General features: G+C 42.6%; 1 protein-coding gene across 1 annotated transcript in view; it reads left to right on the top strand.

Annotated features, from left to right (window-relative positions):
• Positions 1 to 8493: 8493 nt before the first annotated feature.
• Positions 8494 to 25588, top strand: part of ppm1ba (protein phosphatase, Mg2+/Mn2+ dependent, 1Ba) — a 124845-nt gene continuing 107750 nt past the window's right edge. The window contains exons 1-2 of the mRNA XM_043696764.1: positions 8494 to 8586; positions 8801 to 8870. The gene's annotated coding sequence lies outside the window, so the exon portion shown is untranslated. The remainder of the gene's footprint in view (positions 8587 to 8800; positions 8871 to 25588) is intronic.

Raw genomic sequence — 25588 nt, 5'->3', positions numbered from 1 at the left:
CCCACCCTGTCCTTTGACAGCTTCTGCAGGGACCATTCCCACTGGGGCACTCTGGTCCACTTCTCCACTCCAAACATCTTTGCCACTCCAAACATCTTTGCACATTCGTACAACACATTCTCCTGCAATCGCACTAGATGCAACTCCTGTTTGTTTATTTTCTTGTTCTTCACCATCTAAGGCTCTAAACACTAGGTAAAGCGGTGCTTTACCTGTACTTCACTCAATCTAGTCTACTTATATTTGCTGCTAACAATTGGGCTCTTCTACATTTGGGAAATGAAACAGACTGAATGACCAGTTGGCAGAATGCTTCCAGTCACCCGCCACTTCTTCACACCATATTCCCTGGCCAATATCTCTGTCTCAAGCTTACTGGGAGTCCAGTACCTAATGTTTTGCTTGGGAACTCTGCAGCTTTCTGGTCTCTATCAATTTCAAGAATTTAAGGGCTTGAGCACCTTCTCTCGTGTCTTTACCCCTTGTGCCCTCGCACCAGCCCTTGTGATCACATAGATGTCGAGAATGTGGTGCTAATAAAGCACAGCAGGTCAGGCCGCATCCAAGGAGCAAGAGAATCGACATTTCGGGCATATGCCTTTCATCAGGAATGACGCTTGTGAGCTGGGGGGGGCTGAGAGATAAATGGGAGGAGATGGGACTGGTGGCAAGCAAGGTGAGAATGCAATAGATAGATGAAGGTGGGGGAGAAGGTGGTCGGTCGGAGAGGAGAGTGGAGCGAATAGATGGGAAAGGTGATGGTCAGGTCAAGAAGGTGGTGCAGAGTTGGAGGCTTGGGACTGGGATAAGGTGGGTGGAGGGGAAATGAGGAAACTGGTGAAATCCACATTAATCCCGTGTGGTTGCAGGATCCCAAGGCAGAAGATGAGGCGTTCTTCCTCCAGGCGTCAGGTGGTTAGGGTTTGGCGATAGAGGAGGCCCAGGACCTTGTATGTCCTTGATGAAGTGGGAGGGGGAGTTGAAATGCTCAGCCATTGGGTGGTGGGGTTGGTTGGTGCGGGTGTCCCAGGGATGTCCTCTGAAACAATCCCCAAGTTGGCATCCTGTCTCCCCGATGCTGAGGAGACCACTTTGGGTGCAATGAATGCAGTAGATGACATAATTGGAGGCACAGGTAAATCTGTCAGATGTGGAAGGATTGTGTGAGGCTTTTGGAGGGCAGAGGTGTGGGTGCAGTCTTGCACTTCCTGTTGTGGCAGGGGAAGGTGTTAGGAGTGGGATGAGGGTTGGTGGGGTGTGCGGGGATCTGACCAGGAGTCTGAGGGGAATGGTCTCTCCAAAATGCTGGTAGGGGTGGGGAGGGAAATGGATCCCAAGTGGTGGAGTCTGTTTGTAGGTGGCGGAGAATGATGCAATGTATGTGGAGGTTGGTGGGGTGTAAGGTGAGGACCGGGGTGTTCTATCCTTGTTAAGTTGGGAGGGATGGTGTTCAAGGGTGGAGGTGCAGGAAGCAGAGGAAATGCGCTGGAGGGCATCATTGACCATGTGGAAGAGGAAATTGCGGTCTGTGAAGGAGGCCATCTGGCGTTTTTCTGTGTTGGAATTGGTCATCCTGGGAACAGATGCAGTTGGAGGAATTGGGGATAAGGGATGGTGTTTTTACAGGAGGCAGAATGGGAGGAGGTGTAATCCAGGTAGCTGTGGGAGTCAGTGAGTTTGCAGTAGATGTCTGTGGTTAGTGTGTCGTAGGAGATGGAGAGGACCAGGAAGAGGGCGATGTCCAAGATGGTCCAGGTGGATTTGAGGTTGGGGTGAAAGGTGGTAGTGAAGTTGATTTAACTGTTCAACCTCCTCGTGGAAGCATGAGGTAGTGCCAATACAGTCATCAGTGTAGTGGAGGAAAAGGTGGGTGATGTGCAGGTGTAGCTGTGGAAAATGGACTGTTCCATGAACCCAAACAATGAGGCGGGCATAGCTGGGTCCCATGTGGCTGCGCATGGCTACCCCTTTGATTTGGGGGATTGGAAGGAGAAGTTAAGGATGAGGACCAGTTCAGCCAGGTGGATGAGGGTGTTAGTGAAAGGGTTCAGGTTGGGATGGCATGAGAGGACGAAATGGAGGACTTGGACGTCTTTGTCATGGCAGATAGATGTGTACAGGGACTGGATGTTCATGGTGAAGATCATGAGGAGGGGGCTTGTAAAACGAAAGACTTGGAGGAGGTGAAGGGTGTGGATGGTGTCCCAAAAGAAGGTGGGGAGTTTTTGGACTAAGGGTGTGATATTAGAGTTAACTTGCTCTGCTGACCTGCAGAAAATTGGATGTCCTGAGCCCTCTGACTTGCAGGTAGATTGTAAGGAAATCACATTCCCAGTTATTCAAAATCCATTTACATTGTCATTTCTTACTATTTATATTTTCATGCCTCATTCAGCAATGAATAAGAACACTACAGTTGGAATTCTGACTACTCCCTCTAGTTTGTTTGTTTTTAAAAAAAGTACAATTCACACCAGATCTGGCCATTAAGGGATGATTTGCATTACATTGTTTCTGGTGGTGAGGTGGTCACTGCATTGATCTTGAGTGGCATGTGACTGTGAGAGAGTGACTGGGGGTTGTCATGTGGGCATAACCAACTGTGATATCAAGATTTTGTATAAATGAAGGACTGATTCCTTTGTTCAGGAAGTGCTTTCCTGGACATGCTTTGCAACCATGGCCACGAGTGTTCAGAGTTTCTCCAAAGCTTGTATTGTAATGTACTTAATAAAATTTTGTTTGTTCACAGAAGTTGGCGTTTGGAGTCTCATCAAGTGTGTAAGAACCTCCGAAAAAGAACTCAACAAGGGGGATAGGACAGTGTCAAAGTATGCAGAGATGAGTTAAGTGGGATAGGAACAGGCTGGGATAATGGGTCGACCTGGGAAGTCAGGTTTGTGAATCTTCGGTGGGAGGTAGAATCTGGTAGTGCGGGGTTTGCGGACGATGAGGTTGGAGGCTGCGGATGAGAGATCCCCTGAGGTGATGAGGTGGTGGATGGTTGGTGATGGGAGGTGAGGTTGTGGTTGAGGGGGCAGTCTGAGGTGGTGTCAATGAGTTAATGCCTGGCTTCAGCAGTGTAGAAGTTGATGCGCCAAACTACCACAACACCCACCTTGTCTATTGGTTTGGTGGTGATATTGGGGTTGGAGCAGAGGGAGTGGAGGGCGGGAGGTTGGAGTGGGTGAGGGGGGTGGGCAGGTTGAGGCGGTATATGTCATGGTGGCACTTAGAAATGAAAAGGTCAAGGCCAGGCAACAGGCCAGCACGGGACGTCCAGGTGGATAGGGTGTGTTGGAGGCAAGAGAGGTCCTCAGTGGGTGGGTGTGAGTCTTTATTGAAAAAGTAGGGCCAGAGGTGAAGGCGGCACAAGAAATGTTCGACATCTCAACGCATGTCGAACTCAATCCGGGAGCGTAGAGGGATGAAGGTGAGGCCTTAGCTAAGGACTAAACATTCATCCTCAGTGAGGGGAAAGTCTGGGGGAATGGTGAACATACGGCAGGATCGGAGCTAGGAGCTGGGGTGGGGGTGGAGACCGCCAATCGAGAGTGTGTGGGTATGGGGTGGGGAGTGCATCACATGAGTTGTTGTAGCCTTTTTGTCAACATTTAATTGTCGCCATTTAGCTGCCGTTCATTCTCCCAGCCTGACCTTTCTCTGGTTCTTTGTCTTTCCAACATTTTTATTGCCCTTTGGACTGTTGCCACCTATCGGTAAAGGCAATCTCCAAACACCCCCCCCCCCCCCCCCCAAATAAAAGTAAATATCAACCATTGTCTGGCTACGTCAGCTCTGAAGAAGGGTCTCTGGACCCAAAACATTAACTCTGCTTTCTCTCCACAGATAATAGCTTTCTCTTGGCTATTATTTCTTGTTGGCAATGGCATAAAACTATTGACTACTGCAAATAAGGACTGTATATCTGTTATGTGACAAATGGTTAGGTCATGTTTCCAAAGGTATGTGAAGAGGCAGAGGGTTGGTGGCAATGTCACTGATTAGAAATATAAAACCCCAGGCTAATGTTCTGATGCATAGGTTCAAATGTCAACATGACAGATTGTATTATAATTGACTAGGAAACCTTGAGTAAAAAGCTACCCTTCAGCTGCATCTGCTGGGGTAGGATTCGCCATGTTTGCAAGGTACAGTGTTTTGTGATTTAAGCCCCAATGGGGCCATGTTAGAAACATGGTAACTCTGATGGACATCAGGCACTTCAAGTCCTTTTGAAAATACCCAAAATGTTACCCAATCCCTGAAAGTTGTGGCTGTGGCAAAATCTGCAAGAGCACAGAGGACTGAAACCAGCAAGAGTTTATAGAACAGGAGAAAGCAGGAATTCAAACACTTAAAAGCTAAGCCAGATACTTGATCATTGGAGTGTCTTCTCATTGTGGTGATTTCTTCAGAAGTGTTGAAAGATCATAAATCAAATACAGGAGTTGACTGCTGCCGGAAAAGACATTAAGATAGCTCCTATTAGTGAGAAAGTGAGAACACTGTTGCACGGAAATAAAATGCTGGTTATGTTCATGCAAGTGGTAAGTTCATTCATTGTTCAAGTTGCAGAATTGTATTAGCTTTTCCTTGGATTTTGTTGTGCAGAAAAAGGTTTTAAGGAAGTGGACAGGAAGCAATCAATGTGTGCTGATGCTTCAATTTTTGCATCTGAGATCTTGTATATTGGCTTTGAGTTTGATCAACATTCTGTGATATTCAACAAGTTTAGGTCTGTGATTCCTTATGACTGACGCGAAGCCAGGATTCTCTTCTGAGACTCTTAGAAATTCTGAGGACATTGGTAGCTGTAATGACATTGCAGATGTTATACAAAACTACCAAGAGTTCTCTCTAGCAAACATCATTTAATTGAGCTTAAAGGAATCCACCACAAGTGAGGTAGGATGACTGCTATGGATAGTTCCAGCAAGAATGCTTCTGAAATTATTGATAAGTGTGGCATTGACAATGAACTGTTCTGGACAACTGCTTTTACCAAGGAGCTTATTGACATTATCTCTGGTGTTGCTGCTCTATAGACGTGGTCTCCAGAAAGATGCCAGTGGCAATAAATCAAAACAATTTTGTTTGAAGATGGACAATGTTTCTGTCTAATTCATGGAAATCTTCTGAAATTTGTAAATTATGACAATTAAAAACCTTACACAGGAACAAAAGCGAACCTAATGGTGACCATGTAACCATTTGTTGTGAAGAAAGTCTTGTTTACTCATGTCCTTTTTTTAGTGAAGAAAATCTGCCATCCTGACCTGGTCTGGCCTGAGAGACTCCAGACCCACAGTTGAACTTTAACTGCCCACTGGTCATTTGGGTATGGGCAGTAAATACTGGCTTATGCAGCTATGCCTACATTGCATGACTGAATGAGGGGGAGAAAATGCTTGTAAATTGTATTGTAATTGCAACATGACCAGAAAGTGTTTGATTAGGCAGGAACTAATATTATTTGACAGACCAGCATTCCACCCATAGTATTCCCTACCTGTAATGCTTTTACAAAAACAATCATTGCTGTTTACCAACATTTGGGCAGGTAATCACCCATGCTTAAAGTGTAACATGCCGCCTCTTAATTTCAAAGGTTTCTAGCTCATTGTTGGAAAAGGTGGCCAATCTCTTTTCCCACTGCTGTCTCCCCCTCACTGCACCCTCACTATTATCCTCTGTCTCTGCTCCTCCCACCTGTCTCTGCTTCTACCTGTTACCTCCCCCCACCTAATGCTGTCAGCTGATTCCCTTCATCCATCTGCATCTGGTATATTGAGAAAATTATGTTGACTGTTGAGAAGTTTACACACAAGACCCTCTGAGAACCTTTATTTATTAGCTGTCTGTGAATTCTAGTCTGATCCACAAGGGGAAAGATTGTGTCAACATGTGCTGTCAAGACTCCTCAAGATCTTTTATATATAAATGAGATCGTTTTTTAATTTTATAAATGCCAATAGATACAGTCCCAATCTGTACAGTCTTTCCTCTGAAGAAGAATTGGGCAATTGATTTCTTATGTCCTTCCTTAAATATGGAGACCAAACTTTGAACACTATTTTTAAAGTTGCAACATTGCTCCGTATGGTCGCATAATTTTGTTACTAATATATTCTGTTTACCTTCAAGTTGATAAATATTGTTAGGCACAACCATTGAATAAAGGCTATGTACTGACTGTGATTTATGCATCAGGGTACCTAGATCTCTCTGTACGAGAGAGTCCTGCAGTCTTCCTCATTTTAAATAACATGCTTCTTTTCTATGCTTTTTACCAAAGTGACAAGTTCAAATTTAAGAATATTATATTCCATCTGTCAAATTTGTGCCCACTTAAACTATCCAAGACTTTCAGCAGACTCCCATCCTGTCCACAACTTCCTTTCCTATCTAATGACAGATTTTGCAACAATACATTCAGTTCCTCCTTCAAGTTGTGGGTACATGGAAAAAGACCATCTTCTGAAGCTACACCAGCACCATTCCCCACCTTTTTTCCTCCAACATCGAAAACTGTATTGACGCTACCTCGTGGTCCCATGAAGAGGTTGAACAGTTCATCAACTTCATTAATATGTTCCACCCCAACCTTAAGTTCACCTGGACCATCTTACACCTCTCTCCCCTTCCTGAATCCCTCCATCTCTGTTAATGGCGACCAACCCAACACTGGCATCTACTACAAACCCACCTACTCCCACAGCTACCTGGACTACACCACTTCCCACCCTCCATCCTATAAAAATACTATCCCTTAATTCCAATTTCTCCGACTCCGCCACACCTCCAAGGAGGACCAGTTGCACCACAGAACCAGGCAGATGGCGACCTCCTTTTAAGACCACAATTTCCCCCCCTCACCTGGTCGATGATGCCCTCCAGTGCATGTCATCCACCTGCTGCACCTCTGCCCTTGAACCCCATTCCTTCAAATGCAACAAGGACAAAACCCCTCCCAGTCCTCACCTTCTACCCCACCAACCTCCAGATACATCGCATCATCCTCTGCAATTTCCGTTAGCTACAAACAGACCCCACCATTAAGGAGATTTCTTTTTTTTCCCCTCAAAATCCACATTCTGCAAAGATCATTCCCTCTGACTCCCCTGTTAGGTCTGTGCCCCCCTCACCAATCCATCCTCCCCTCTCGGCACTCTGCCACTGCAAGAATTTCAAAACCTGCACCCACACACACCTCTCTACCTCCCCTGCCCCCACCTCTGTCCAAGGCTCCATAGGAGCCCTCCACATCCGTCAGACCATCAGAAGTTTACCTACACTCCCACCGGTCATTTACTGTGTCTGCTCCTGATGTGGTCTTCTCTACTGTGGGGACACAGGAAGGCTACTTGGGGAACACTTCAGAGAACATCTCTAGGACACGTGCGAGAAAACCCCACCGCTCCATGACTAAACAGTTTAACTTCCCCTCCACTCCCCTGAGAACATGCAGGTTCTCATGTGTTGACTCTGCTAATTTGCATAAGATGTTGTAAATGTCTTGTTATAGCCTCTTTCATGCAAAAATTTCCTTGTAACAGATTTACAGAATGACTGATTTGCAGTTTGCTGTTTTGCGCCTCTCCTCCCACCATCCCCATTGACCAGAGATTAAATGTATCTTGAGAGAAGCTTAAGATCCAGAAACAAGAGGAGTTTGGGACATTTGAGGGAACAAAATCAGCATGTGGTTGAAAGTTGCCAAATGTACAGTTCTCCCAATTTCTGCCCCCAAATACCTCACGCTTTCATGCTTGTGAATGATCCAGCATCATCTTGGTTGAAGGAGTAGAATGATGATAGATTGAAGCCTGTAGTTATTGATGTTTGCAAGGTGCTACTTGGAGAGTAGAGTTTATGGAGGACACTGATTTGCTTCTTCACTTTTAACCTGTTACCTGACCCATTGTACAGTCAGTCATCATACAGCACAGAGACAGACCCTTCAGTCCAACTTGTCTGCTCTGACCAGACATCCCACCTGACTTTGGCCCATATCTCTAGCAACCCTTCCTATTCCATCCAGTTGTCTTTTAAATGTTGAAATTATACTTGCCTCCACTACTTTGTCAAGTTGTTCCATACATGCACCATCTGCTTAACAAGTTATCCCTCCGATCCTCTTTAAATCCTTCCCCCTCACCTTAAACCTATGCCCTCTAGTTTTGGACCTCTCCCACCCTAAGAAAAAGATCTTGCCTATTCACCCAATCCATGCCCCTAATGATTTTATACATCTCTAGAAGGTCATCCCTCCGCCTCTAATCCAGGGGAAAAAAGCCCCATCCTGATCAGCGTCAAACTCTCCTCCAGTCCTGGCAACGTGCTTTTAATCTTTTCTGCACCCTCAAGTTTAACACCATCCTGCTTATAGGAGGGCAACCAGAATTGTACACAGGGTTGAAAAAGTGGCCTAATGTCCTGTACAGCCACAACGTAACATCCCAACTCCTATATTCAATGCAGTGACCAATGAAGGAATCTACCATTCCTACCATTTCCAAGGAACGATGTACCTCTAACCAGAGATTTTTTGTTGAGCAACAGTCCCCAGGACCTTCGCATTAAGTAAGTAAATCCTACCCTGATTTGCCTTACCAAAATGCAATACCTCACTTACCTAAATAAAACTTCATCCGTCACTCATGGACCAATCTGATCAAGGTCCCTTTGTACTCTGAAATAATCTTTTTCACTTTCTATCATTTTCCAGTAATGGTAGATACTGGCACCCTCAAGTTTTGGTCTTTATCCTGACTTTCACTCTTAATTTGTTCCTCAGACCATCAAGACCAATGGCATCTGCCAGTATACCATCGCCGCAAGACACTTGGACACTTTGACTGCTCAGAGTAAATCCTCATTCAGTTATGTAATTCTTTTGTGACTGTGGCCAGATGCTGCCAGGGACTTTAAACCTTTCAGTAGCCAAAACTATCTTCTCAGTGTCCAGGATCCATCATGTATATATGCCAAAAGTCAAGATGACTATTAATTCAATCAACTGCACCTACCCATCCCATGTCACTCTCCAAAATATTTTGCAACACCAAGAACAAGCATGGTAGAGCCTGGTACCAAGTTTGTATATCTTGTCCTTCAAAGATCAGATAAAATGAACTTTATAAACATGATGGAAAACATACATTTTGATTTATGAAAATGTTTTAAAAGATCACAGCGTTCCTACAGATCAGGTTGAATGTAGCATGCATTTGAACATTCTGTGGTATTGACCAGAACCGAGTTTAAGTTCAAAGGGTAGCAAACAATAAGCTCACCGCATGTTATGAATCTTTGTGGATGACTCATCAGAGATTGCAAAGGCCATTTTGACTGCATCAGCATCAGAAGGCTCAATAGTAGACACCTAAATATAGGGGAAAAAATGCTTTGCTTGATATGCTTTGGTGTGAGAACGCCTATGGTTGGGGTTAGAGAAGCTGTTGTGTATTGCTAATCTGTTTACAATATTGAGTGTTTCTTAACACAGCATCTTCTAATGAAAGGAATTTATGATTTCAACTGATTTGTAATGTGGATTAAATTAGATTTCCTACAGTACAGAAACAGGCCCTTCAGCCCAACAAGTCCACACTGACCCTCCAAAGAGTAACCCACCCAGAACCATTCTCCTACCCTATATTCACCCCTGACACTGTGAGCAATTCCACATGACCAATTCACCTGACCTGTGCATCTTTTGCTTATGGGAGGGAACTGGAACACCTACAGGAAACCTACGCTGACACTGGGAGAATGTGCAAATTCCACACAGTTGCTGAGGCTGGAATCGAACCCAGGTCCCTGGTGCGGTGAGGCAGCAGTGCTAACCACTGAGCCACCGTGCTGCCCGTCTCAAAGTCAGATTCCAGAATGAAACCTGGCTTTATTGCCAGTTGGTTAACATGGTGGTTAGTCATTGAATGTATTCTCTTGAGGTTATTGATACATCATTATTATGTTATGACTAGAGAAATCTGATCAGAGATTGAAATCTGGCTTGATAGATGACACATGCAGTTTTGGATTTAACAAGGTGGTCTTTCACTGAAATACGTGCAACATGCTATATTCAGGTTTAACAGTAACAGTAACAGTCTTTTGTACAAAATTAATAAAGATAAATTTGAAAAATATTTACATATAATTCATTTTCTAGACTTTGTAATGCAAAAATACATTTCCATTAATCCCAACAGAATCCAATTACAGTGCTCAAACGTTTGAAGATAATGTCCTTATCTATCCCACATATGACTTGACAACTTTAGTGCCAATTCCCAGACTGAGAATCTGATACCTCTTCCTTGATTAGTTGTAGAACTGAGCATAAACATTTATCAACTTCAAATAAGCCCTTTTAGAGTTTTGGCCAAACACTTCTGGTCTGCAACTTTTTAAAAACTAAACCCATTATAATGAGGTCACCTTTTCTAAAAACAATTTCGAAACGCTCTTCCTTTCTGAGGGAAAAACTGCTTTCCACATCCAGCTTTGGTCAAGTACTCTGCAAAACTGCCCAACTGAAACTCAAAAAAAAACCTTAGGCAGTCAAAGCTTTAACTTTATTTCTTAAAGTTCAGTGAGAAAAGTCAGATAGTTAGCCAGAAAGTCAAAGAAAGTTTGAGTTTCTGGCTAACTATCTGACTTATGAAGAAATAAAGTCAAAGCTTTGACTGCTTTTTAAGTAGCTGTTTATGGAGCTTTTCTAATGAACAGCCACCTGTTTCTGCTGTGTTCTCTCCTCATCCTGCAACTATAAAAGTTCAAGTTGACAAAAAACAACAGTTATCTTGCCAGGTAGTGTTTTTAAGTCATTTAGCTGAAGTCAGATTTATGGGAAAGGCTGTCTTTTGCTCACAGTTGTAAATGATATTACAATCCTTTCCTCAAACAAAAAATACCTTCACCGTGCTGAAAGCTAAAGTCCCATGTGCCGTTAATCAAATATCCAGGTTCACAAATATATGAAATCTTCATTATAGCTGGTTGTGATTAGAGTTGGGTCATTAACAATTCAAGTGATAGAATTCTATCATCTGGTGTTGTCAAATGCTGAGATATTTCTATCATCGATAGTCACAGGTGAGGTACCAGAAGCACTGGAGGTTTGCTAATGTGTTGCCACTAAAAGGTGGTAAAGACAAGCCAGGGAACTATAGACCGGTGAGCCTGATGTTGGTGGTGGGCAAGTTGTTGGAGGGAATCCTGAGGGACAGGTTTTAGATGTATTTGGAAAGGCTAGACTGATCAGGGATAGTCAACATGGCTTTGTGCATAGGCAATCATATCTCTCAAACTTGATTTGAGATTTTTGAAGAAGAAACAAAGAGGATTGATGAGGGCAGAGTGGTAGATGTGATCTATATGGACTTCAGTAAGGTGTTCGACAAGGTTCCCCATGGGAGACTGATTGATTAGCAAGGTTAGATCTCATGGAATACAGGGAGAACTAGCCATTTGGATACAGAACTGGCTCAGAGGTAGAAGATAGAGGGTGGTGGTGGAGGGTTGTTTTTCAGACTGGAGGCCTGTGACCAGTGGAGTGCCACAAGGATCGGTGCTGGGTCCTCTACTTTTCATTATTTATAATCATGATTTGGATGTGAGCATAAGAGGTACAGTTAGTAAGTTTGCAGATGACACCAAAACTGGAGGTGTAGTGGACAGCAAAGAAGGTTACCTCCTGATTATAATAGGATCTTGATCAGATGTGCCAATGGACTGAGAAGTGGCAGATGGAGTTTAATTCAGATAAATGTGAGGTGCTGTGTTTTGGGAAAGCAAATCTTAACAGGACTAATACACTTAATGGTAAGGTCCAAGGGAGTGTTGCTGAACAAAGAGACCTTGGGAATGCAGGTTCATAGCTCCTTGAAATTGGGTCGCAGTTCGATAGGATACTGAAGGCAGCGTTTGGTATGCTTGCCTTTTAATGGTCAGAGTATTGAGTATAGGGGTTGGGAGGACATGTTGCAGCTGTACAGGACATTTGTTGGGCCACTTTTGGCATATTGCGTGCAATTTTGGTCTCTTTCCTGTTGGAAAGATGTTGTGAAACTTGAAAGGGTTTAGACAAAATTTACAAGGATGTTCCCAGGGTTGGAGAATTTGAGCTTTTGGGAGTGGCTGAATATGCTGGGGCTGTTTTTCCCTGGAGCATCGGAGACTGAAGGGTGACCTAATAGACGTTTATAAATCAAGAGGGGCATGGATAGGATAAATAAACAAGGTCTTATCCTTGGGGTGGGGGAGTCCAGAACTAGAAAGCATAGGTTTAGGGTGAGAGGGGAAAAGATATAAAGAAGACCTAACGGGCAACCTTTTCATGCAGAGGGTGCTAAGTCTATGGAATGAGCTGCCAGAAGTAGTTGTAGAGGCTAGTACGATTGCAACATTTAAAAGTCTAGAAGAAAGTGAGGACTGCAAATGTTGGAGATCAGAGTCGAGTCAATGTTGCTGGGAAAGCACAGAAGGTCAGGCAGCATCCGAGGAGCAAGAGAATTGATATTTTGGGCATATAAGCCCTTCATTGGGAATGAGGCTTGTGGGCTGAGAGATAAATGGGAGGGGGAAGGTAACTGAAAAAGTGATAGGTGGATGAAGGTGAGGAGAAGGTGATCAGTCAGAGGGGAGAGTGATGGACAGGTCCGGAGGGCGTTGCTGAGTTGGAGGCTTGGCACTGGAATAATGTGATGGGAGGAGAAATGAGGAAGCTGTTGAAATCCACGTTAATCTTGTGTGGTTACAGGGTCCCAAGGTAGAATATAAGATGATCTTCCATTAGATGTCGGATGGTAACAGTTTGGTGGAGGAGGCCCAGCACCTGCATCCTTGACAGAGGAGGAGGGGGAGTTGGTGTTCAGTCACGGGGAGGTGGGATTGGTGAAACAAAATTGGTAGAGGTACAGGTAAATTTCAGATGGATGTGGAAGGATCCCTTGGGGACTTGGACGGAGGTGAGGGGAGTGGTGTGGGCGCAGGGTTTGCACTACCTGCAGTGGCAGGGGAAGGTGCCAGGAGTGGGATGTGGGTTGGCAGGGGGGCATGGAGCTGACGAGGGAGTTGCGGAGGGAATGGTTTCTCCGGCACATGGATAGGGGTAGGGAAGGAAATATATCTTTGGGGTCTGTTTATAGGAACAGAAATGGTGGAGAATGATGGGATGTATCATGGAAGGAAAAGGCCATCTGGGACTTTCTGTAGCTGTGGGAGTCGGTGGGCTTGTAGCATCTGCCTAGACGTCATATCCTCCCACCCTACCTCCTGTAAAAATGCCACCCTTATTCTCAATTCCTCTCCCTCCACTGCATCTGTTCCCAGGATGACCAATTCCACCTCAAAGTCCCAGATGGCCTCCTTTCATGATCACAACTTACCTTCCCATGTGGTTAACGATGCTCTCCAGCGCATCTCCTCCACTTCATGCACCACCACCCTTGAACCCCAGCCCTCCTAACGCAACAAGGACCGAACCCCCGATTCTCATCTTCCACCACACCGACCTCCATCATCCTCCACCACTTCAACCACCTCCAAATGGACTTTGCCACCAAAGAAATATTTCCCTCCCTACCCCAATCAGCATACCAGAGAGACCATTCCCTCTGTGACTCCCTCGTCAGGTCCATGCCCCTCCCCAGCTCACACCCCACACCTGGCGCCTTTCCCTGCCACTGCAGGAAGTGCAAAATCTGCACCCACAGCACTCCCCTCACCTCTGTCCAAGGCCCCAGGGATCCTTCCACATCCGTCAGAAACTCACCTGTACCTCTACCACTGTCGCCTACTACATCCGTTGCACCTGGTGTGGTCCCCTCTACATCGGGGAGATTGTTTCAGAGCACTTGTCTGGGACACCTGTAGCCACCAACCCCACCGCCCATGGCTGAACACTTCAACCCCCCCACCATTCCTCCCAAGGACATGCAGGTCCTGGGCTTACCACCACTGCCAAACTGTTACCACCTGACGCCTACAGAAAGAATGCTTCATGTTCGGCCTTGGGACCCTGCAACCACACTGGATTAATGTGAGTTCTAACAGCTTCCTCATTTCTCCCCCACCCCCACATTATCCCAGTGCCAAGCCTCCAACTCTGCACCCAACACTTCATCCCTCTGACTTATCACCTTCATCCACCTATCGCTTTCTCAGCCTCCCAGCTCTTCCCGTCTCCACCTCTTCCCCCCCCGCCCTCCAACCGCACTTCTCCGCCTGGCCCCCAAACCTCATTCTTGATGAAGGGCTCATGCCTGAAATGTCAATTCTCCTGCTCCTGGGTTGCTGCCTGGCTGTGCTTTCCCAGCAACACACACTCAACATTTAAAAGGCATCCAGATGGGTAAATGAATAGGAAGACTTTGAAGTGATATGGGCTGGGTGCTGGCAGGTGGGATTAGTTTGGGTTGCGATATCTGGTCGGTGTGGACAAGTTGGACTGAAGGCTGCTGTACATCTGTGACTCTAAATAGTTGATTTGTATATCAGAACTATCTATATTTAAAAAAAACCTGATTTCTTAACTCAGACAATGCATTAAAGATGTGACGCCAGAGTCTGTCTATATTCCAATCTTGAGTCAAACTTTTTTATAGAAACCTTTAACTTATTGCAAATGTGACTTGTAAGAAGTTCTGGGATTGACATATTAATTAATCAAAAGCTGCAATCCGTTCTATAAAGATGAAAGACTTAACAGCAATCCAGATTTGTTCAATATATTGTATTGATTGCGTGACACTATGATCTTGTGCAATAAATTTTGTTTCTTATGATCCTGCCCGATGAGCTACCTGACAAAGGAGCAGTGCTCTGAAAGCTAGTTTTTCTGAATAAACCTGTTGGACTATAACCTGGTGTTGTGATTTTTAACTTTTGTCTTGTCTAGTCCAACACCTGCACCTGCTCATCAGTTATATTGTGAAAGTGCAGCACTGTCAGATATGTATTATGGTTGAGAATTAAGTCGACGTTCAATCTACCAATGAAACAAAGATTTAAGTTGAGACCAACATTTATCCCTGAGCTAGCATCATATCTTTCAAGTTTGATTGGAGTTTTTAGAGCTTTACTCTGTTCAAATGGACCATTGTTTCCCTACATGACACTGACTTCTAGTACTTAATTAGCTATGAAGACTTTGGTCTGAGGTCATAAAACAGTTCGAAAGTAAGATTGTTCATTGTTGCAGTTGTAGAACTGCACTACCTTTTCCTTGGATTTTATCACGCAGAAAAACGTTTTGAGGAACTTGTATTGTGCACAGTTCTGGTCATCCTGCTTTAGGAAGCATTTTATCAAATTGGGAAAGTTTCAGAAAAATTTTGAAAAGCATGTGCCCGGCACTGGAGGGTTTCAGCTCCGAGAGACTGGATAGGCTTGGACTTCTTTCTCTGGAGCATAGGATGATGAGGGGTGACCTTATAGAAATAAAGTAATGAGGGGCATTGATAAGGTGAAGAGCCAAAATCTTTTCCCTTGAGTAAGGGGAGATCAAAACTAGCAGGCATAATTTTAAGGTGAAAGGAGGAAGATTTAGAGTAGATCTGACAAGCAACCTTTTCTCAGAGGGTGATTCGTATGTGAAATGAACTGCCCAAGGAAGTGGTCGATGCAGATATAGTCAAACACTTTAAAAGACATTTGGACAGCCAAGGTATAAAAAGAAGTGTGGGCACATGGGAAACCCTGGTGGCATGATGAGTTGGACCAAATGGTCTGGTTCCATACTGTATGACTCTGAATGGAACATCATGTTTTAGAAATTTGCTTGCTTAATCACTGACTAATTGTTTCAGTTTCCCTGGGTCTAAAGTTGGATGTATTTAGTTTCCCTTTGGCTTTTTGTTTTGCTTCATAAAGATGATGTTTATCTTGTGCATCTTTCCTCCTTCAATATCCTGAAAAGGCAAGCTGAAACTCAGTTTTCTTCCATTAAAACATTACAGTTACTGTAATAATGTCCACACGAACTATTAACAAATAAATACACTTTTAAAGATGTGAATGGCATGCTCCCTTTTTTAGGTTGTATATTATCTGAGGATGGGACTGTTTGGTTATGCTTGAATTTTGTCTTGTTTGGGATGTTGAACATTATGGTGTGCAAGTGTTCTTCCTCTGAACTTCACATCAAGACGGTGTTGTAATTGAAATGTCTGCAACATATTCCATACTTTCCAAGCATATTGTGGTATGGTAGCAAGAATATTTGCGTTTATATCATGCATTTCATGCTCTCAGGATGTTCCACGACATTTTCAAGTTTTTGGAATTCTTTGGAAATACTTTTGATGGGTAATCATTTCTGAAGTGTAGGAAATATAACAATCAATTTGTGCATAGCAAGCCCCTCCTAACACTAACGTGATCATGACCTGGTAATCTTATTTTTTATTGTGATTCTGGGATGAATGTTGGAGTGCAAACCAGGGATAACTTGATTGTACTTTTTTTTCCAAAATAGTGCCATGGATTTTGGATTTTTTTTTTTAATAGCACCTGGGAAGAATGATTAATGGTTTAGTGTAATCTGAAATGACATCTGTGTCACCTTGGTTGTTTCGTACTTAGATTTTTATTTTTTAGGATTTTAGATTTTATTGTTGTGTACAGGAGTACAGTGAAAAGTGTACAAAATTGCCATTCTCTGGCACTATCTTTTTACAGGATTAAAAACCAGGAGAAATAAGAAACAGCAAAAAGAAACATTCAAATCACTCTCTCACCATGAGTCCCTTCTCTCAAAAACCAAACCACAAAGTCCATCCCTCAATCTGCCAACACTGTTGCCATGATTCTCTGCACCCTGCTGCAGCTGGAATGTCACTACCTCTACCGTCAGGTACCCAGGCCCTGGGCCTAGAGCTGTGCCACTGTTGGTGGGACAGTGTCTCCATTCTTCAGTGCCATCTTACTTCCAGTGACATAATTGGATTGAAAGCTTCACCTTCTAAACAGAGTACTATTAACTGAGTTTGGCGTTAAAATGTACCTCTAAGCTTTGTTCTTTGACGACTACACTGAGAATGTAAGTTGACTTATTGGGACAGAAATTGAGCATGAAACACTGGCCTATGGGAGGAAAATAGGGACAATAAAGAAGCTTTGAATGACTTTTTCAAGCACTGGAAACATTCTTGATCTCTTTTGAATTAGGCGACTTTTACTTTGGTCACTTTAAGCAATTTGCATGTGCTAATGATGGGTACTCACTACCATCAAGTTTCCTGCCATCAGTGTGACCTAACGAATAGCCAGAAGTGAATAGATTATTTCAAAAAAAATGTTTTGTGAAAATGGGATGCAGGAATACAATTGCAAAGGATTGCTGCCAGGTTGCATTGACATACGACAGTCAGCGCTCTATTCATGCATTAAAACCTGTGACTTAATTTCAGACAAGCTTCAGGCCTCCTGGGTTGGGGATGTATGTGGTCAGTTGAGTGTTAGGAAAACTCCAATTTCATCCCGGAATAACTCAGTTAAAATAGGATTTCCAACAGCTGGACCACCCAAACATATGTTTAAATGAGTATTACAGTGAAAGTCAAAATGGTACAGTAATACATTGATGTCTTAAGATAATCTTTTATTTATTATCTTTTATTGTACATGATTTTTAAAAAAATTTTTGAAACCATGTAAGTGTATGCAAAACTAAGCTCCCATTAATGGTGTACTACACAGCTACAGGACCGCAGTCAGTAACTTTTATTTGTTGATTTTGAATAGTTTCATGTCTTTGACCTGTTGCCAATGAAAGTTGTTGTCCATCAATTTATTCATTTAAATTAATACAGCAGTATAAATTTTAGGACAGCATAAAATGGAACTATTCAGCGTCCATCTTTGTCACTGACATTTTGTTTGTATTTATTTCACTTTGTACTATTGGTGTTTGAGTTCACAATCGATTTCCCACTTTGTTTCACACTATCTTCTGCCTTTATTGTCAGTAATGATTATGCTAGATGTGAATGACCGCTGATGAGGATTATAACAGGAGTATAGCTGATGTTTAAAAATTGTAGATCACTTGGTAATTAGCAGAATCTTGCAAAACACTGCTAGCCAAATTTGTATCTTGATTGCAATAGTATGGGTGGCATGGTGGCTCAGTGGTTAGCACTGCTGCCTCTCAGTGCCAGGGACCCAGGTTCAATTCCAGCCTCTGGCAACTCTGTGGAGTTTGCACATTCTCCCTGTATCTGCTGGGTTTCCTCCCGGTTCTCTGGTTTCCTCCCAATATCCAAAGATGTGCAGGCTAGATGGATTGGCCTTGCTAAATTGCCCATCTTGTTCAGGGATTGATGGACAAGTAGGAATAGGGAGATTGGGGGAAGAGGGTCTGGGTGAGTTGCCCTTTTGAACGGCCAGTGTGGCTAAGTTGCCTACTTCCACATTGTAGGGATTCTAAATTCTGTGACTTTATTTATTTTATTTACATCTTGGATTTCTAGTTACTTTTTCAACAAAGTTTAACATAATCAAAACTTACTGATGGGGGGTGTAGGAAGCAGAATACTGTCCATGTTGGAGTTTTGGCTGTGTAAATTCGTAATCGTAGAATATGCAGGTTGAACTGAACTGTGTTCACTTGTGTTGAGAGAGAGCCAACTTATATCTGATGGATTTATAATTAGCTGAAGAATAAGCAGTCTATTGCATTGAAATCTGCTTGTTACAATTTCAGCATCTATCATTCAGGCAAACAGCTTCCTTACATCAGTCTTGTTCCATGACAAAGTCCTTGGTTAGGATTCAAGTTTCATAGCAATATTATAAATGCTGCTTCCTTGAGTGTAAGTTTACTGATGACCAGCCAATTGAAGATAGTGCAGACTGTTAATTCTTTCTTTGAACTATAACATCAATATTATTATTCTTGAGTTTCCTCAATGTTTTCATTTGAATCCAGTGAGTCTTCATCTTCTTCCCCCAAAGAGTTGTCCAAATAATTTGAAATAATAACCATCCCTTATATTGTGCTATATTTGATCAATTACATTCTTAACCACCTCTTCCAAGCCATCCTCACGCTGCAATTTTTTTGATTCCCATCTTTACCATTAACCCCATCCCATTTTATTGGAAACATCCTGTAGAGATAGCAGAGGTTTGGGCTTCCCTTCTATGTATATTCTTCACCAGCACCCCTTTGCTGCTGCCATTAACCATTGATAGTCACACGTGTCACATACTCCATTCATTTATGTTGTTTACGTAACTTGAAAGCTACATATCTTAAGTTGCAGTCACTAGCCATCTTAACACAACTTGATATACGAGTCTGATTTATAGTTAATCTGCAAATATCATTTGTGATTACGCACCCATATGTAGTCTGCTTGTTAACATTTTTTTGTTTAATGTCTTCTCTTCACATAAAGACCTGACATCGTTGTTTCACCATTCCCCTTTGTATGGTTGTTACATTTTAGTCAGACAGAAAAACCAAACACACATCTCCATCTGGCCATGTTTGTTTGTGTATACCAGGCACTGCCCACCAAATAAAACCCACCCACTAACATTCCCTAAGGCTAATCAATCCATGCTGTCTGGATGTATGGGAGCGAAGTGTTAATATAGAGCTAGCAAGCTGAATTTACACTCCGTTCATATATTTCAACAAGTAAGTTTGTGGAAGAGCACTACATTTTGTGTAATTCAGTGCATGGTTTCAGAAAACATTTACACAGCCTGACCCTTCAGACTTTAACGCAGCATTGATGTCAGCACTCACAGGTCAGCACTGTTTAATGCTGGCGTAATCAAATATTCATCAAATACCAAATCCAGTTTGGTCAGGGAAGAAAATTGAATCCTGCACTGCACAAAAATAGTAGTGCACAGGAAATGTCCTGGTAATGAGGTAATGTACTTGAGATCCAACAAGTACTCCATATCAGAAGGACACTGGTGCCTGTGAATTACTGAATGTAGTTGGGCAGGTAGGGTGGTCAACGAAGCGTGTGGGATACTTTATTTGCTGAGACATAGATCTAAGAGCAAGGAGGCTACACTGGAAAAGAGTGAAATGCTCGTTTGGCCACAATTGGAAGATTAGCATTCTGCTCACCACATTATACAAAGGATTTGATTTCACTCGAGTGTGCAAAGAAGACTTAAAAGGATTTTGCCTGACCTGAAGGGTCTATGAGGAAAGACTGGATAGGCTGGGGCTGTTTGCTTGTGCTGTAAAGGTTGAATGGGGAATATAATATAGGTGTATAAAGTTTTGAGCCTGGATAGGGAGGCACTTTTTCAATTTGGTCAAGAGGTATTAACTAGAGGGCATGGATGTAAGGTTAAAAGTAGAAGCCTATGAGTAGAGTTTTAGGAAGATTTCTTTTCACCCAGAAGATCAGAATTTGGTACTTGCTGCCTGAAAAGGTGAATGGGTCAGAAACTCTTAGTTTATGCAGTATTTAAATATTCACTTGCCTTGCCATAGCCTTCGGGTCCGACTGTTGACCAGCATGGGTGTAATCGTCAAAAAGGCCTTGTTATTTGCTGTAAACGTCCATATCATTGTGCCATTAAAATGTGAAACATGGCTGTACAGATCAGGAATCTTCCAAGTTTGATTCTGCTCTTTCGTTATGCTGAGGATAGTTGGGACATCGATGCCCACTACAAATAACACTCAGCCCATGACTCATTTTGCTGGGGCTATTGGTGTTAATATTGACCATGTAGGTTCATATTTGACAAATACTTGTATTGGCAAGCTATCAAAAGTCTGTCAAATTGCTGTAGCTTTAGTTATTCCTCCCAGCAAAGAATGTATTGAGCACAATTCTAAACAATCCATTTGTGTTCTATTTGAAAGTGGTATGCAGCAATTTCAATATATTTTTGACAACTTAAAGTACAATTTCATTTACTTTTTGCAAAAAGTTTTAAACTTTTGGTTTTGAGTATTTTAGACATACAGGCAATTTTAACTCTGATTTGGGAACTTTTGAATTACAACTGAATGCAATCTCATTAAATTCAAGAATTTTAACTAAGAACAGTTTCAAATAAACTATTTGTTAACTCCAAGTGGCCCATGAGATGACACTGTTATGTAGGCATGATCTTTGACAGGTCTTCCTTGATTCACCAGGACTTTGAGCATTTAATGTGTAACTTCAATTCCCACATTCAAAGTGACCCTATGTGGGACTTTTATGGGCATTTATATGTGGAATACCTCTTGCTTTGAAAGGGCTCCAGCATTGTCATTTTTTAAATGCATTTTTTTTTGTTTGGCTGTGATCAGCTGTTGGATTGTTCACATATTCCCAAGTACCCTACTGTTGACTTAACCACAAAGATTTCTGCCTGTCCTGCTTGCTGACCTGACTTGTTTCAACCTCTGCTAATTTCAGCCAGCTTTCTGCAATGAACTATTCTATTCGATTCAAATTGTTCAATTCCGTAGTGTTGTTTTATAAAGCAAATGTTGTACCCATCGCCACTCCATATAAATAACTGCTCTGAATTTTTAGTCCATTCACTCTTTCCTCCCAGTCACATCATTATTTTTTTCGATGACATTTGCTTCTGTATTGGAGGAGATGGGGCTGGAGGAGACACAATTGGTCACCAATGATTTCTAACTAGGTACTGGTAATTTGGCTTTCTTGCATGGTTAGCAGTTGTGCAAGCTGGCTTTGTTCAGGGTCAACCACATTCAATAATTAAAATGAACAGCTAAGAGATGTGCGAGAATTTTTTTTCTCTCTCCAATAAAACTCTGGGTGGGTTGGTTATGATAGGGGTATGGTAAATACATTTTATACTAGAGTATGTATGCCATGTATGGACAGCAATTTGGCACACAATGTAGAAAAATTAGCCATACTGTATTTGCCTTTCAATTCATGTAGTCTTCCCATGTCTCAGTGGTATTCTTTTAAAGGAAGTGGCTGTAGCGGTAGTAGAGCCGTTGATTAAATCATTCTAGAACTTGTTGGTTTCTGGGAGAGTTCCTGCAGTTTGGTGATGTGACATCCCTGCTCAAGAAGGAAGACCAACGTGAGTTGGCTGAGCATATGTAGTTGGGAACACGCTAGAGTCCTTTTTAAGAAAGAAATAGCAGGACCTTTGGAGAAGAATAATACAAACAAAAGGTCAACATGGCTGAAAAGGAAATTATGGAACTTGCGGTATTGAGCATAATGTATTAACATAGATTGAGGATTGGTTGACACACAGAAGATCGATTCTGGATTTATGGGTCTTTTTCAGGTTGGAATAATGTTAATAGTGAAGCGCTACAAGGATCAATGTCAGTGTATTAGCCATTCTGACCAGAGTCTAGTCCATCATTACGATCCTGGCTGATATGTTCTTGTTTTTTATGAAGTATTTTTAAAAATTTTAGGTTTTTACAAAATTACACAACCAGTACAACATAGTATGACATCTTTACATTATAACAGAAATAATAGAAAACAAAGTACTACGCCAGAGACTAACGAAACATGAAAAAACAAAAAACTACAAAAATTGCAATTTAACAAATAACCATGGGGAAAGAAGAAAAAAAATAAAATTAAACCAAGTTATAACAAGGTATATTTAATTAAATTATTGCACTCCTCGGCGCAATCTCATTCAAGCTCTCCACCACTGGGAGCAAGAGTAAGTAAACCCGTATTTGTTCAGGATTTCTCTCCCCTCCCCCTGCCTCCCCACCCCCAAGGGGTCGCCAGACTCACAGACACAAACCTCACAGCTACACAAAGACCCTGAACATTGTAGCCAATAAATCTGCATCAATATAATACAAAAGGGCTGCCATGAACTGTAAATCAATTCAGTTTTCTGGTGTACCATACTTGTAAGGAAGTCCAGGGGTATATGTTCCATGACTATCATACACCAACTCGAGAGTCCTGGGGGAATTCTCTGATACCCAGCTCATTAGAATGTTCTTCCTCATGTAGAAAGAATATTAAACAATTTGTTCCCATGCGCATCGAGGGAGGGAAGATTTGGAAGACCCGAAAGGAGGGACACCGGATCCAACTTAACCTCAATTTCCCAAAACCTTTGCCAAAACACACTTTATGTCATACCAATACCTGCGGAGCTTGTGATGTGACCACAAGCAATGAGTAAGAGAACCAACTACCATTTTACACTTGGGGCGCATTGGAGACACTCCTGTCTTAAATTTTGCAAGCTGTTCCGGTGCCAAGTGAGCTCTATGACTTACCTTCAGTTGAATAGCCTGGGTCCTATTACAAATTGAGATCTTCTGAACATTTTCCCAGATATCCTCCCACATCTGAGATTTCCACCCCTAATTCTTGAGTCCAGGTTTTATATAGCCGTTCAATGTCCTGCGAGACTTTACTACCTAACAATTGATTGAGAGTGCTAACCAAGAGGGTGCCTGTAGACTGGAGCATTCTCCTCTCTATGCTCAACTTGTAGGGGTTAATCACCAATGTAGTCATTTTTTTAATACTGTCTCTAACTGGGAAGTAATGAAAGAGATCTTTCCTAGGTAGCTCGAATTTCTGACTCAGCTGTTCGAAGGACATCATGACCTCCCCGTCAAATAGATCTCCCAAACAGGAGATTCCTCTGGACTCCTAGAGCTTAAAGCCAGAGTCCATCGAACCCGGCTGGAATTCCAACATTCTTACTATGGGAGTGAAAGGGGAAGTTTTTTGTAAATTGCTCTTGCCCTGCCGCATCTTTCTCTGTGCTTTAACTGTGTTTAGGACTCTTTTTTTTTTACAATGATCCATAAGTTCTCATTGTGTCCATAAACAACAAATTAATAAGAGAGCATTTTGTCTGGGAGGCCTCAATGTCTAGCTAGATCGATCGTGGATCGTGACAGGCGTTCAGCCACGTAGGATAGTAAGGTACTGAATTGGTATTTCCTAAAGTCTGGAAAACCCAGTGCCCCCCCCCCCCCCCCCCCCCGAAGTTGCAATTTATCTAGCTTAATAAGAGATTGCCTACCGATGATGCCAAATAGAAGATCCAAGCCAGCTGTAAAGCCTGTGCCGTGCTTGCCTTGGCAGCATCAAATGGAGCATTGTCATAGGATATAATAAGCGAGGAAGAACATTCATCTTAACCAGAGCTATTCTGCCGAACTAAGACATCGGAAGATCTTCCCAGCGCCGAAGGTCCTGCCTTATCTTCTCTAGCAACTGCCTGTAATTGGCTTTATATATTAATCGAAAACTGGGGTAATAAAAATGCCTAAATACAGACAACCTCCCTGTGACCACTGGAAGGGGAAACAGGTTCCATCCCCAACGTTGGATATACTAGTAAGACCGCCCACAGGCATGGCCTCTGATTTCATGAAATAAATTTTATTTCATGAAAATAAACCAAATAGATTAATCACTTGTATTAAGTGGGGTACAGAGATCATTGGATCAATTAAAAAGAGAAGAACATCATACGTATAGAGAGCAATTTTATGCCTGCCTGACATTACCTCCGGGACAGTTATATTGGGATCCTTCCGGATGGCTTCCGCCAGCGGCTCGATCACTGTTGTCAATAATAGTGGTGAGAGAGTGCATCCTTGACGGCAGCCTCTGCCGACACTAAAACTATCTGATCGTGTACCATTAATGAGAACTGCTGCTTTCGGATCATTACACAGCAGTGCCACCCATTTGGTAAAACCTCTCCAAGACCAAACCGTCCATGACATAAAAGAGGTATGGCCACTCTACTTGGTCAAATGGTTTTTCTGCATCCAGGAAGACTACCAAAACTGGGATCACTCTTTGCTGACGTATTTGGACCATATTTAATACTCTTCTAATATTGGTGGTAGACCTACAACCCTTAATAAAACCTGATTGGTCTTCCTTTACAATAAAAGGAAATACCCCCTCCAGCCTTCACGCCAGCATTTTTGGCAGGATTTTAAAATCTGCATTCTGTAACAATATGAGTCTGTATGAAGTGCAATCTTAGACTTTCCTTACTTAAGAGAAATATTTGCTTCTCTCAAAGGAGATGGGAGGCAGCCCTGACTCAGTAATTGTACATATTCAAGAGTGGCCCGGCTAGCCTGTCTATAAACTCCTTATAAAACGCACTTTGAAATCCATCTGGTCTGGATGCTTTACGTTCTGGAGCAGCCTTACCACCACCTGTACTTCCTGAATTGTCAGGGGGGCACTCAGAAAGGACACTTGCTCTGAGGTTACATCCAAAAGGTTCAAGGCCTTAAAAAAGGACTCCATCTTCATCATTTTATCCTCACAGTCCTCCGACTGATACAGCGGAAAATAAAACCTTCTAAATGCTGCATTAATCATTTTAGCATTGCAAGTAAGAGTACCAGCATTCTCTTTGGATGTAGTAGTTTGGGGAGCATTCTTCTTTCTAGCCAAGTACGCTAGATATCTACCTAGTTTATCACCATACTCAAATAATCTGTTTCGCAAATGAGATTTCCCTCTTTGCTGTTTGGGTAAGTGCAGCATTCAAAGCAGCCCTAAAGGGTGTAATCCGCTGCAGATTAGTTTTAGATGACCTAGCAAAGTATGCTAGCTCAGCTGCCTTCAGGCGAGCCTCG

The sequence above is a fragment of the Chiloscyllium plagiosum genome, chromosome 9, assembly GCF_004010195.1.
Source record: "Chiloscyllium plagiosum isolate BGI_BamShark_2017 chromosome 9, ASM401019v2, whole genome shotgun sequence".
Lineage (NCBI taxonomy): Eukaryota > Metazoa > Chordata > Chondrichthyes > Orectolobiformes > Hemiscylliidae > Chiloscyllium > Chiloscyllium plagiosum.
Note: the sequence above shows the minus strand (reverse complement) of the source record. Positions and strands in the feature narration are given on the sequence as shown.